Source organism: Grammomys surdaster, unplaced genomic scaffold, assembly GCF_004785775.1.
Source record: "Grammomys surdaster isolate TR1022 unplaced genomic scaffold, NIH_TR_1.0 126029, whole genome shotgun sequence".
NCBI classification, from domain to species: Eukaryota; Metazoa; Chordata; class Mammalia; order Rodentia; family Muridae; genus Grammomys; species Grammomys surdaster.
This window is the reverse complement of record NW_021620842.1, coordinates 1,645,477-1,657,378: the sequence shown is the minus strand read 5'-3', so window position 1 is coordinate 1,657,378 and position 11,902 is coordinate 1,645,477. Positions and strand designations below refer to the sequence as shown.

At 42.9% G+C, this 11,902-nt stretch overlaps 1 protein-coding gene across 2 annotated transcripts in view; it reads left to right on the top strand.

Annotated features, from left to right (window-relative positions):
* Positions 1-1,565: 1,565 nt before the first annotated feature.
* Positions 1,566-11,902, top strand: part of Kdm4c (lysine demethylase 4C) — a 171,482-nt gene continuing 161,145 nt past the window's right edge. Inside the window, exon 1 of one of the 2 annotated variants that reach the window (XM_028754608.1) lies at positions 1,566-1,770. The gene's annotated coding sequence lies outside the window, so the exon portion shown is untranslated. The remainder of the gene's footprint in view (positions 1,771-11,902) is intronic. The other variant, XM_028754609.1, reaches the window with a different exon arrangement.

The following is an 11,902-nucleotide window of genomic DNA, read 5'->3' as shown; positions in this document are numbered from 1 at the left end:
TTTAATTCACCCAACTGTGGATAAACTTCTTTTTCACCTCCTCCCACTTCTTTCTTTTGAGACAAGGTTTCTCATGTTTATCTTTACAGCCCACACTGATCTACATTGTAAATCAAATCGGCCTTGAATTTAGAGATCTGTCTTCCTCTGTCTCCTGAATGCTGGACTAAAGGTGTCAGTACACTGGGCTTGATGTATTTTTTAATCTCTCTGCTTAACAAAGATAATAAGAGTACCTATTCATTGAACCATTTCAACTATTTAATTAATATACATGCAATTTTTTCTAGTCACAAAATGCCCGTAAATTTTAAGATATGTATCTACGGTTTTAGCATATTCAATTACCTTGGAGGATGGTCGGCAATCTCTACAATATACAGATAAATTACCAGTTGACTACATAAGTTAGGTAAGTTCAGTACTGTTTTTTTTTCCCCCAAACAGTCGAAAAAATAAGGTTGTTAAATCTCATTCTCTTTCAGTTAAACACATTCCATCTGTCTTTACAGTGTTTCCTCTGATAAAAAAAGAAACACATTTAAGTACGTTTTAAATGTATATGTTGAGATAGTTTTTTAAAAAGTGGTTATCAGTTTTTGACAATGTATCACGTAGCCCAGGCTAACCTCAAGTCTACTTTGCGCTGAGAATGACCTTCAATATCTAATCCTCTGATCTCTATGTCCCAAGTCTTGGGTTATAGATATGCGCCACATCACTAAAAATCTTTGTTTTGTAACAAAACAACACGTTAAATGATGGCCCTGTGTGCTCACTTTTGTATATACCTGGCCAGTCTTAATTATTAGAGGAAATGCAACAAAAGACCCAAGTGGGAACTGTGGGATAGTAAAAACTGTTCAGCCTTGCAGAGCACTTAGGGTTTGTTTAGCCACCTATCTGGAAGCAAGAGTTTGAAGTCAGTGTGATTCCCCTGCTGTCTTGGAAGTCAGATTTACACAGACATGTAGCAAGGTAACTCAACTCAGGTTCCCTAGCCAAGAATTAGGCCTTTTCGCTCAAGGGCAGGCTGGTTACTAAGAATTTGGGAACACTGTGTTTACATGGGATCTCTGACTGAAGGAGGCTCAGAGGTGCAGTCCATTGGTTGGTGTACCAGGGCAGGACCATAGGACCATGTCATCGTGGGCCTGTTCTTCCTGATCACCTCCACCCGAGGTAAAAATCAGCCAGCCGTTCTTGCACTGAGGGTTCCCATAGACTCGCATCTAGTCCTGGCAGGCGCGGGATTTGTGTAGTATTTTATTTCAGGTCCAGCCCTGTGGGAACACAGCAAGAGATCCGACAAAGATCGGTGCACCTGACTGCTCTGCTTTTTCAGTGTTTTCCTCCTTTGAGAAAGAAGAGACGTGCCTGTCCCCGAGGCAAAAGGAAACACACAGCAGCCAACTTAGACTAAGCAAGAAGCGGAAGTCTCGGCGTACAGTGTCGGGTACCTTTAAGCAGTTTAGAAACCCACGTGACCCAGAGAGCGCCCGGCCCGGCGGTCACGTGGGGGCGAGTGCGCCACACGCAGGGAGAGCCAGCCCGCCCCGCCTACGCGCCCGAGCCGCCTCCCGCCCACCTAGGAGCCGGGAGGGAGGGGAGCGGCGGAGGGATCCCGTGGTGGCGCCCCGTGCGCGTGCGCAGCGAACAGCTGTCACCTAGTGCGGAACAAGTCTTCCAAAGATTCCCAAAACCCTCAGGGGAGGCCGCACTTTCATCCCTTTCATTCGGGTGGCGTCTGGACCTCCGCCAGCGGCGCAGGTAACCGCTTCTAGGTCCGGACGGAGCGGGAAGGGTGGCGGCCTGGGTTTGGTCATCGCAGGGAGGCACGGGCCTGGGCGCTCCGTGGTGCACGGCAGTCAGCTGAGAGGGAGGAGGCGGCCCTGACAGTCCATTCTGGCCCTCCGGGTTCGGGAGCTCGCTCGCCGGCCTCCGCGTAGACGATCCGAGGTGGTGTTGCTCCGGACTGCCACGCCTGTGTGGTCTGGGACGCCGACCAACCCCTGTGCGGCCGACTCCAGGAAGGCCGGGCCTGTGCACCCTCCGAGCCTCCCTTGGGTCAGGATGTCCCGATCCGCGAGGTAGCAGGTAGACCGACCCTCGCTCGGGTTGGTTCTTGGCCCTGGCAGATGATCTTTTCGTTTTTCTTTCCTCCGTCTTGAGGCCATTTCTTTGTGCTGTTCCTGGGGGTGGGGAGTGGGGGGAGCCATGATGCAGGGTAGACAGTGGGCGCTTAGTAAATGCGATTTCGATGCGGCATGTAAACTGCCAGGGAGAGAGGGCGTGTTGTGCGGTGGTAATGCCGCGGTGAAGGCAGGCGATCTAGCCCGGGCTAGAACTTGGTGTTCTGCGCTCAGCAGTGAAAGCAGCTGGACTCAGTTCTGATGCTTTTCTAATGGACTCAGAAGGCAGCCACCGGTGTGGTTGAGCCGGACAAGCTCGCACGTAGTGCCTTTGGTCAGGTGCTCTCAGAGAAGACTTAGCAAACTTTTTTGTTTTTGATTTTGTTTTGTTTTTTTAATCTTGCACCCAGTACAGTCACTCACAGTTGGTGATTTATTTACCTAGCACTGCTTATAAACCTTAAGTTAGAATTGCGGGAATTCGGTGCCTGGGAAACGCTTTTGAGAGGCTAGGTATGCTTAGGTTAGCACCAGTCTTTGCAGTATTTTACCCAACTTGAGTTTTGCGTTTAAAAAGGGCGGGAGGGGTGCCAGCTTCACTGTTTCTATTGCCAAAGTTACTAGTATTCTAATTTAAAAGTGTGATGGTTAAAACGTTTGGTATTGACTTTAAAAATATTTTGTTGGTTGTTTTTGAGTCAAGGTCTTATTATATGTAGTCCTGCCCGACCTAAAACTCTGTATGATAGCTGGCCTGGAGCGCAAGGAAGTCCACCTGCCTCTGCCTTACCAGTGCAGGGATTCCTGGCGGGTCATATTTCTGCACTGTTACTGGCTATTCACTCGCTAAAATTTCACGGTCTGTCCCCGACTCCTGGGCTGGGGATATAGCACAAGTGGTAGGGCCAATTGCTTAGTATCTGAACACCTTAGGTTCAGTCTCTAAGATTGAAAAAAAAGAAGAAAAGCTTGTTTTTTATTGTTTAGCATGATCACTAAGGCTTGCTGGCTTGGTAACCTATCATGTTTTGTTTTGGAATGTACTGCCTAGTTGTTCGGGAGTTTTAGGTCCTCCCTCCCATTTTAATGTTTAGAATTTACACATAATGTTTATAGTTCTCCACAAAATTGGTAATACAATAAAACTCAACGCTGAGGTTTGCTTTATTGTATTAAAAATCTTATTTAATTCTCCCCTCTCCCCTCCCCCTCTTTCCTTTTCTTTTGTCTTGAGACTGTCTCCTGTAGCCCGCATAGATTGGTGAATGGTTATCTGTGTCTCTACCTCTTGGGTGTTGGGATTACCGTTGTTTGACTCAACCCTGGAGATTGAATTTAAAGCTTGGTGCATGGTAGGCAAACTACCAAGCTACATTTCCAGTCCCACTTTCTGTAGCAGTGTTTCTTACTGCTTATAGCTATGCCCTTGATACCTCTTATTATTTGTTAGAGACAAAATGATAAAACAAGTACATTCTGTACTGTCATTAAGTTCAATATGTAATGCAGGTCTTTTTTTTTTTTTAAATTGTCTTCGAAGCAGTAGTTCTGGCTGAGTTTTTAAGGTGGTGGACTAGAAAAATTGTCTTCTTTTATTGCATATTAATATTTAATGCTCCTGTAAGTACTGTTTCTTGTTTATTTATATTTAATTTTTTCAAACAGTATATTTTGATCCTGTTGTTTTCCCTCCACAAACTCCTCCCAGATCCTCTCCAACTATTATTTACATACTTCGTGTTCTCTCTCAAGCTCCCCACAAAACCCAACAACCAACTAAAACTCCAAACTAACAGAAAATCAATTTCACATATAAAAAAATAAAAAATATATATACACAGACACAGGCCTAGGCAGAGAGAGAAGGAGAATGGCAAGGGGTTGGGGATGGGGGTTGGAGAGAAGAGAGAGAAAGGAAAAAGAATATATGCTTTTTTTTATCTTGGTCAACTAATTCTGGGCCGGGACTTGCCCTGGCATGTGGTTGATATATCCAGTGCCACTCCATTGGAGAGAACTGACTTTTCCAGGAGTTATCAATTACAAACAGATTCTTGTTTAGGGGTGGGACTCCATGTTCACGTATCCCTCTTAGCTGGGACCTCATTTGCTTGAAGCTGGACACATCTTTTTTTGTGCTACCACAGGCTCTATGAGTTCATATGTGCGTTATTGTTGTGCCTGGAAGATGCTCTTTCTTTAGAGTCCTCCATTGCTTATGGCCTTATAGTCTTTCCACCTTGGTCTGCAGAGATCCTTGAGATTTGGGGATGGAGAAATTTGAAGATATCCCATGTAGACTGAGTGTTTCAAAGTTTCTCATGCTCTGCACATGGCGCAGTTGCGGGCCTCTGTTTAAATTACTGTCTACTGCAAGGAAAAGCTTCTGTGATGCTGGCTGAGTGAGGTTCTGATCTATGGGTATAGCAACATGCTCATGGCAGTCATTTATTGCAGTGTTCCTTTAGTAGAATAACAGAAGATGGTTTCCCTAGACCCATGACCGATTTCAAGTGCATGGCCACTTAAATCAGTGTCATGGATTCCATCTTATGGTAAATCCAAGAAAAAAGTGGTTGTTTACTCCAGTAATACCAATATACCTTGCAGTCAGATCACTGTTGTATGTTATAGGGTTTGTAACTGGGTGATGTTGATGATTAACTTTCTTCTCTAGTATGGTATAAAGTACCTTCTAGCACTGTAAAAGTTCTATTTGGGCCTGGCAGTGGTGGCGCAGGCCTATAATCCCAGCACTTGAGAGGCAAGAGGCAGTTGGATTTCTGAGTTCAAGGACAGCCTGATCTTCAGAGTGAGTTCCAGGACAGCCAGGGGTATAGAGAGAAGCCCTGTCTTGAAAAAGGAAAAAAAAAGTTTCTATTTGGGTACCAGCTCCATTTCTTCATGTTTGATGATATAAATAAGTGATTTAGGTCTGCATTAGGACCTTACCATCAGGTTGTGGCAAGTAAACAATAGCTTTGGTAAAAGTTTATTACATTTCTCAGATGTCTATGGGAGCCATTTGGCCAATGACTCAAAATGATGTAACCCATGCCCAGCACTGGGGTTTTGTGGCAGGTATCTAGTTGTGGTATTGTCTCCCTCAGTATGTGATGATTCCACTTAGACTATGTTCATAGATTATGTATTTTAGGAACTTGTAAAGTAGAAGGTTTCTATATGGGTTTTCAACAGGCCTTCAGTGTACTTCCCCATATTTTCTCTTTTACCCTGTCCTCCCATTTCCCTTCTAGAATTGATCTTCTTATTCTGTCTTTCCATTTAGCTCTCCATCACTATGTTCTAGTTTCTCTTCCTTGGGATACCTGCCTTCCCCCACCCCTCACCCCCCAATTAGGTACTTCTGTGGCTATTCTGATCATAGCTCACATATCTAATAAATATAATAGTTGAGTAGCACCTAAGCTGTGTCCAATTTCTGGCTACTATGTATAGAGAAGTGATGAACATGGATGTACAAGTATCACTTTAGTAAGATGTAGAATATGTATGCAAGGACGTAGCACTGTCCCTGATTTCAAGTTGTATTAAGCTATAGTAATAATAACAGCATGGGATTGCTATAAAAACAAATGTGTTGCTCAGTGGAATAAAATTGAAGATCCAGACATAACTCCACACACCGTTGGACACCTGGATTTTGATAATGGAGCCAGAATTACACAGGGGAGAAAAGAGAGCATCTTAAGCATGATGCAGTTAGACTGGATGACTGCATGTAGAAGAATGAAAATACATCCATATCTACCTGCACAAAATTAAACTCTAAATAGATCAAAGACCTCAACATTAGACCATATACCCCAAATATGATAGGAAAGAAGAATGAAAATACATCCATATCTACCTGCACAAAATTAAACTCTAAATAGATCAAAGACCTCAACATTAGACCATATACCCCAAATATGATAGGAAAGAGGAATAGTCTTGAACTCACTAGCACAGGGAAGGATTTTCTGAATAGAACATTGATAGGACAGACACTAAGATCAACATTAATGAATGGGACCTCATGAACCTGAAAAGCTTTTTATATGGAAAATGGCACCATAATTTGGGCAAAGTGACAGGCTACAGTATCTAGAATGTACAAAGAACCAAGAAAACTGAAGGTCCAGGAAACAACCCAATTAAAAATGGGGTGCAGAACTAGACAAGAGAATTATTTAAAAAAAAACCCACAAAACCAAACAGACAAAAAACCCCCAAAATGTCTGAGAAACACTTAAATGTTCAATATTGTTAGTCCTCAGGGAAATGCAAACTAAAATTTGGGTATTTCATCTTAACTCAGTCAGACTAGCCAAGATCAGTAAAATAAATGACAGCAGATGGTGGTGGGGAAAGGATTATTCAGTATGGAGGAGTGCAAACTGGTATGGCCAGTCTGTGATTTAGTGTGGAGTTTCCTCGTGAAGCTGGAAATCAATCTACTTCAAGGTTGGACTGTAACATATTTTGAGAACTGGGTCTCACTTTGTAGTTCTGACTGTCCTGGAATTCTCTGCTCCCAGAGTTCAGAGATTAATGGTTTAGGCCACCATTCTTTTTTCTTCATTATTGGTTCTCGTCTGAATTTCTTGGGAGGTATGGTATACTGTCATTTATTGTTTTGTTTTGTTTTTGCAGTTCTGGAGAGTTTTGGGGATAGAAGCCTTATTATATATACATGCAATGTGTATTTTCATGTTTATAACTATAGAGGGTGTTGTGAGTCTTAAAATATAAATTTAAAAAGTAGTGTTAAATGAAACAAGATACCAGCTATAGTAAGTTTGGACTAGGAGTTGACACATAATTCATAATTTCTTTCAGGTATGAGGTTTAATTAGAGTGAGACAGACTCAATTTTTACTTTTTATTTTACAGCTCACTTTACTTTTCAACCCCCCAACTCCCTAAGCTCCCCTACACAATTCCTTCTCAGCCTCTTGGAATTAAGGGATACACTGAAAATACTTCGTCTTTCATATTCCGTGGTAGCTGGTCTAATCTACCCATGCAGTCAGAATAATCCCTTTAAGATTGTTAGCCTTTTTGCTCCACCTTTCAGCAGTTCTTCTTTTGGGAACCAGCCTGCAGTTTACCTTGTTGGTTCAGAGGCTTTGTTCAGCCAATCATTTCCCATTATCTGTTCGCCTAGCTCTTAGAATGGGGTTGATACTTTGTTTTTACTTCTTTTGGCTTTAGTGCTCTTCTGATTTGTACTTTACTGTTTATTTAATTTTACATCCCCAGCCTCTACTCTGAAAGCTCAGCCAGAGTCCAGTGCCTTTGCATGTCTCTGGCCTGTAACTCAACCTCTTCTTTTTCTGATGAATGTGTTTATTAATACATTTGATATTTTGGAGTAGGAAATTGTTTTTTGCATAATGGCCCATTATTTACTGTTTTCTTTCTGGGTGGCATATTCTACATACATTTAAATATAACAGTAATATGTACAATATGCTAAGCACTTATTAGTTATGGGATGCAGTCAATGCAAAACCCACAGCTTTCATCTTAAAAGGGAATAAGAGATTCTGGAGCCATTTTGAGTGACCATGACCTGGGAACACAGATTTATGTTACTTCAAATTCCATGTTCCAACTTGGAAGCAGTAGGACGGGGGTCTTATCTTCCTGTGTGGCCCAGGCTACTGAACTCATTATGTAGCCCAGCCTTACAGTTACAGTGATCCTCCTTGTCTTAAGTCTCCAGAGCAGCTGCATTTGCAGGCTGGGCTCTTTTCTTTTTATTTTTTCAAAGACAGGCTCCTATTATCCATACTGGTTCCGAATTATACGCAGCTCAGGCTGATCTTGAATTTGTGATTTTCCTGCCTCAGTCTCCCTAGTGCTGGGATATAGGCATGCCCCCCATACTTGGACACCACCCCCCTTCCCTTGTTTTCACACATGGTTTTGCTCTACAGCTCCAGCTGTGCTTCCTGCCTCAGCCTCACAAGTGTGAGGATTTTGGGTGTTGGAATACTGCTGATGCCTAGAGCTACCTCCTCCCCCCTTTACTGCCACCCCCATTCCTGTGTTTGAACTCCATCCTAATGCATGCAAGTATTGAACAGTTGAGCTGCACAGCTCCAGCCTCCGTTTAGACATCTTGACTTTTGTTACTTTTTTATTTCTGTATACATGCTGCTGAAGCAAGCACCAGTTTTCATTTCTGTAATGAGATTTTCTTCAGAATATACTAAATACTAATTGGATCTCAGTGCACACTATGTATACAAGCTTCTGTTTTGTCTGGATACATTTTCTTTGGATAATTTGCCTCCTTGGTGCTTTTCTTTTTCCATTCCCCTCTCACTCCCTCCTTCCCTCCTCTTTGTCTTCCTCCCTCTCACAGCAGCCATCAAAATGTGAGCAAGATTACTTTTTTGCCTCAGTTTCCCCGGAAGAGGTATACTTAAGGAGCTCTCATCTCTTTGAATGGTGTGAAAAAAACGACTGAGTTCAGGAACTGGATATGATATGGGTTAGAAGTCCATAATTACTTCCTGACATACTCAGATAAACTCCAAACTTCTTTTTCTACTCTTTGTTTTCTCTCACCCTTCTCTGTCTTGTTTTCAGTCATATCTGCCTCCTTGCCGTCTCTTGAAAAACAGAGCCTAAGAGATTTCTCTCCTTTAGGCATCTCCTGGATTTTATTTCTCTGAACCACCTTCCATTGCCTGCTTTGAAACAGGAACCCTCTCTGTTAGCTCTGCATTTTCTTTGTAGTTACTATTGTAAATTGGAACTCTTGAAAAACAGCCTCGTCTGCGGAGCCTGACTGACTGATTAGAATTTCAATGCTGTGGAAAGGTTGGAATGTTGCTGACCCAGGAGGCAGTTACCTTATCTTGGGCTAGTTGTCGTCATCTGCACCTAGTAGCCATTCTTTTCTCCTGGCAGTCTTGTGACTAATAGGTAAATTTTTTTTTTTCTTTAAGGTTTACACCTCTCTCTCTCTCTCTCTCTCTCTCTCTCTCTCTCTCTCTCTCTCTCAATCTCAACCTCTCTCTCAACCTCTCTCTCTCTCTCTCTCTCTCAACCTCTCTCTCAATCTCTCTCTCTCTCTCAATCTCTCTCTCAATCTCTCTCTCTCTCTCTCAAAATCTCTCTCTCTCTCTCTCAAAATCTCTCTCTCTCAAAATCTCTCTCTCTCTCTCTCTCTCTCTCTCTCTCTCTCCTTTTATTGGATATATTCTTTATTTTCATTTCAAATGCTATCCCCTTTCTAGGTCTCCCCTCCAGAACCTCCTATCCCATTCCCTCTCCCCAAGCCTCTCCACCACCCACCTACTTCCGCCTTCCTGCCTTGGCATTCCTCTACACCCGGGCATCTATCCCCCTCAGGCCCAAGGGCCGCTCCTCCCACTTATGTCTAACAAGGCTATCCTCTGCCGTGTCTACTGCCGGAGCCAAGGGTCCCTCCATGTGTACTCCTTTGTTGGTGGTTTAGTCTCGCTGGAAGCTCTGAGGGTCTGGCTGATTGACACTGTTGGTCTCCTCCATGGGGCTGCAAACCCCCTTAGCTCCTTCAATCCTTTCTCCAACTCCTCCATCAGGGACCCCGCACTCAGTCCAGTGGTTGGCTGCAAGTAGCCGCCTTTGTATTTGTCAAGCTCTGGCAGAGCCTTTCAGTAGACAGCTCTATCAGGCTCCTGTCAGCAAGCACTTCTTGGCATTCACAATAGTGTCTGGGTTTTGCGATTGTATGTGGGATGGATCCCCAGGTGGGACAGTCTCTTGGGTGGCCTTTTCTTCAGTCTCTGCTCCACACTTTATGTCCATATTTCCTCCTGTGAGTATTTTGTTCCCCCTTAAGGACTGAAGCACTCACACTTTGGTCTTATCTCTTCTTGAGCTTCAAGTGGTCTATGAGTTGTATCTTGGGTATTTCAAACTTTTGGCCTAATAGCCACATATCAGTGAGTGCATACCATTCAGTGGTTAAGAGCACTGGCTGCTCTTCCAGAGGCCCCAGGTTCAATTCCCAGCACTCACATGACAGCAGTTGTCTGCAGCTCCGGTTCCAGGAGTCTGACACCCACACACGGACACAGTCGCAGGTAAAATCTTTTTGGAATCTATTTATGTAGTAGACTACCAGCTTTCGCCAACCAAATGCTAAGAATGTCATCAGAGACCCTTCTAGGGCCTGAATTGCAGTAACTGCCCCTCTGATATTTAATGTGTTTTAAACTTGACTTGATTTATAATTCTCTTTGTTCTGTAACTCATGTTCTTTTCTCATAGTTCTGTAACTAAAAGTCATGAAACTGCTTCCATATTGGAACATGGAGTTTGAAATAATCTAAATCTGTATTCCCTGTTCCATAGTCATTTTAAAACACTCCAGAATGAACTGATTTCTTATTTCCTTTAAGATGAAAGCTGCCCTTTTTTTTTTTTTTAATGTGATTTTTTTTTTTTAGATTTATTTATTTTATGTATGCGAGTACACTGTTGCTGTCTTCAGACACACACCAGAAGAGGGCATCAGATCCCATTACAGGTGGTTGTGAGCCACCATGTGGTTGCTGGGAATTGAACTCAGGACCTTTGGAAGAGCAGCCAGGGCTCTTAACCACTCAGCCATCTCTCCAGGTCCCAAAATGTGTAGCCCAGGCTGGCCTCGAACTCCTGATCCTCCTGCCTCTGCCTCCTTCAGCAAATCCTACCGGTGTGCGCCACCACTACCGGCTTCTTTTTTTTTTCATTGACACCATTTACTTATTGTATGTGTTATTACATTAGTGCCAGGACTGTTTTGTCCTTTGAATGTCTGTGGAAGTAAAGTTAGGAATTCAATCACTGTTGAATTGCTAGCTGCATTTCCAATTTCTTCAGTGGCTGCTGCCTCTGCTCAGACAAATACCAAGGTAACTCTTGTATTTTGGCCAGAAGAAAACGAATGTTTTATTTCATACAGCTGGTGTGTTTCACACAGATAGTTTGTCGTTTTCTTAGTTTTCTGCTGTTATTTTTTTGCTAGTGAAGCAAACTAGATTTGTTTATTGTTGTTTTGCTTTTTGTTTTTGAGGTAGGACTCTAGCTGCCTCACCCAGTGTTTGGTATGTAGACCATGCTGACTTCTGACTTGTCAAAATCCTCTTGCCTCTTCCTCAAAAGTACTAAGATTAGGGCTGGAGAGATGGCTCAGTGGTTAAGAGCACTGACTGCTCTTCCAGAGGTCCTGAGTTCAATTCCCAGCAACCACATGGTGGCTCACAACCATCTACAATGGCATCTGATCCCCTCTTCTGGTGTGTCTAAAGACAGCGACAGTGTATTCATATACATAAAATAAATCAATCAATCTTAAAAAAAAAAAGAGAATTTAAAAAAAAAGTACTAAGATTATAGATGTGTTTTGTCATGCTTGATTAATCTGTTTTCTGAATAACTTTTCCTTTGTTTAGGATAAGTGTATTCCTTTTCCCAAATGCTACATTCTATAAAATGACTTTTCGATATTTTGTGTTTATTTTATGTGTAATATCTCACACACACACACACACACACACACACACACACACACACACAGTCATGTTATGTTAGTCACTATGTCAATTCTGGGAATTGAATCAGGGTCCTATGTAAGAACAACAAATGCTCTTAGCCTCTGTTCCTTCTTTCTAGCCTCTTGATACTTTTTGCTTTCCTTTTCTTTATTCTCCCCCTTCCTTCTCTCCTTCCTCTCCTCCCTCCCTCCCTCCCCTCCTTCCCTCCCTCCCTCCCTCCCTCCCTCC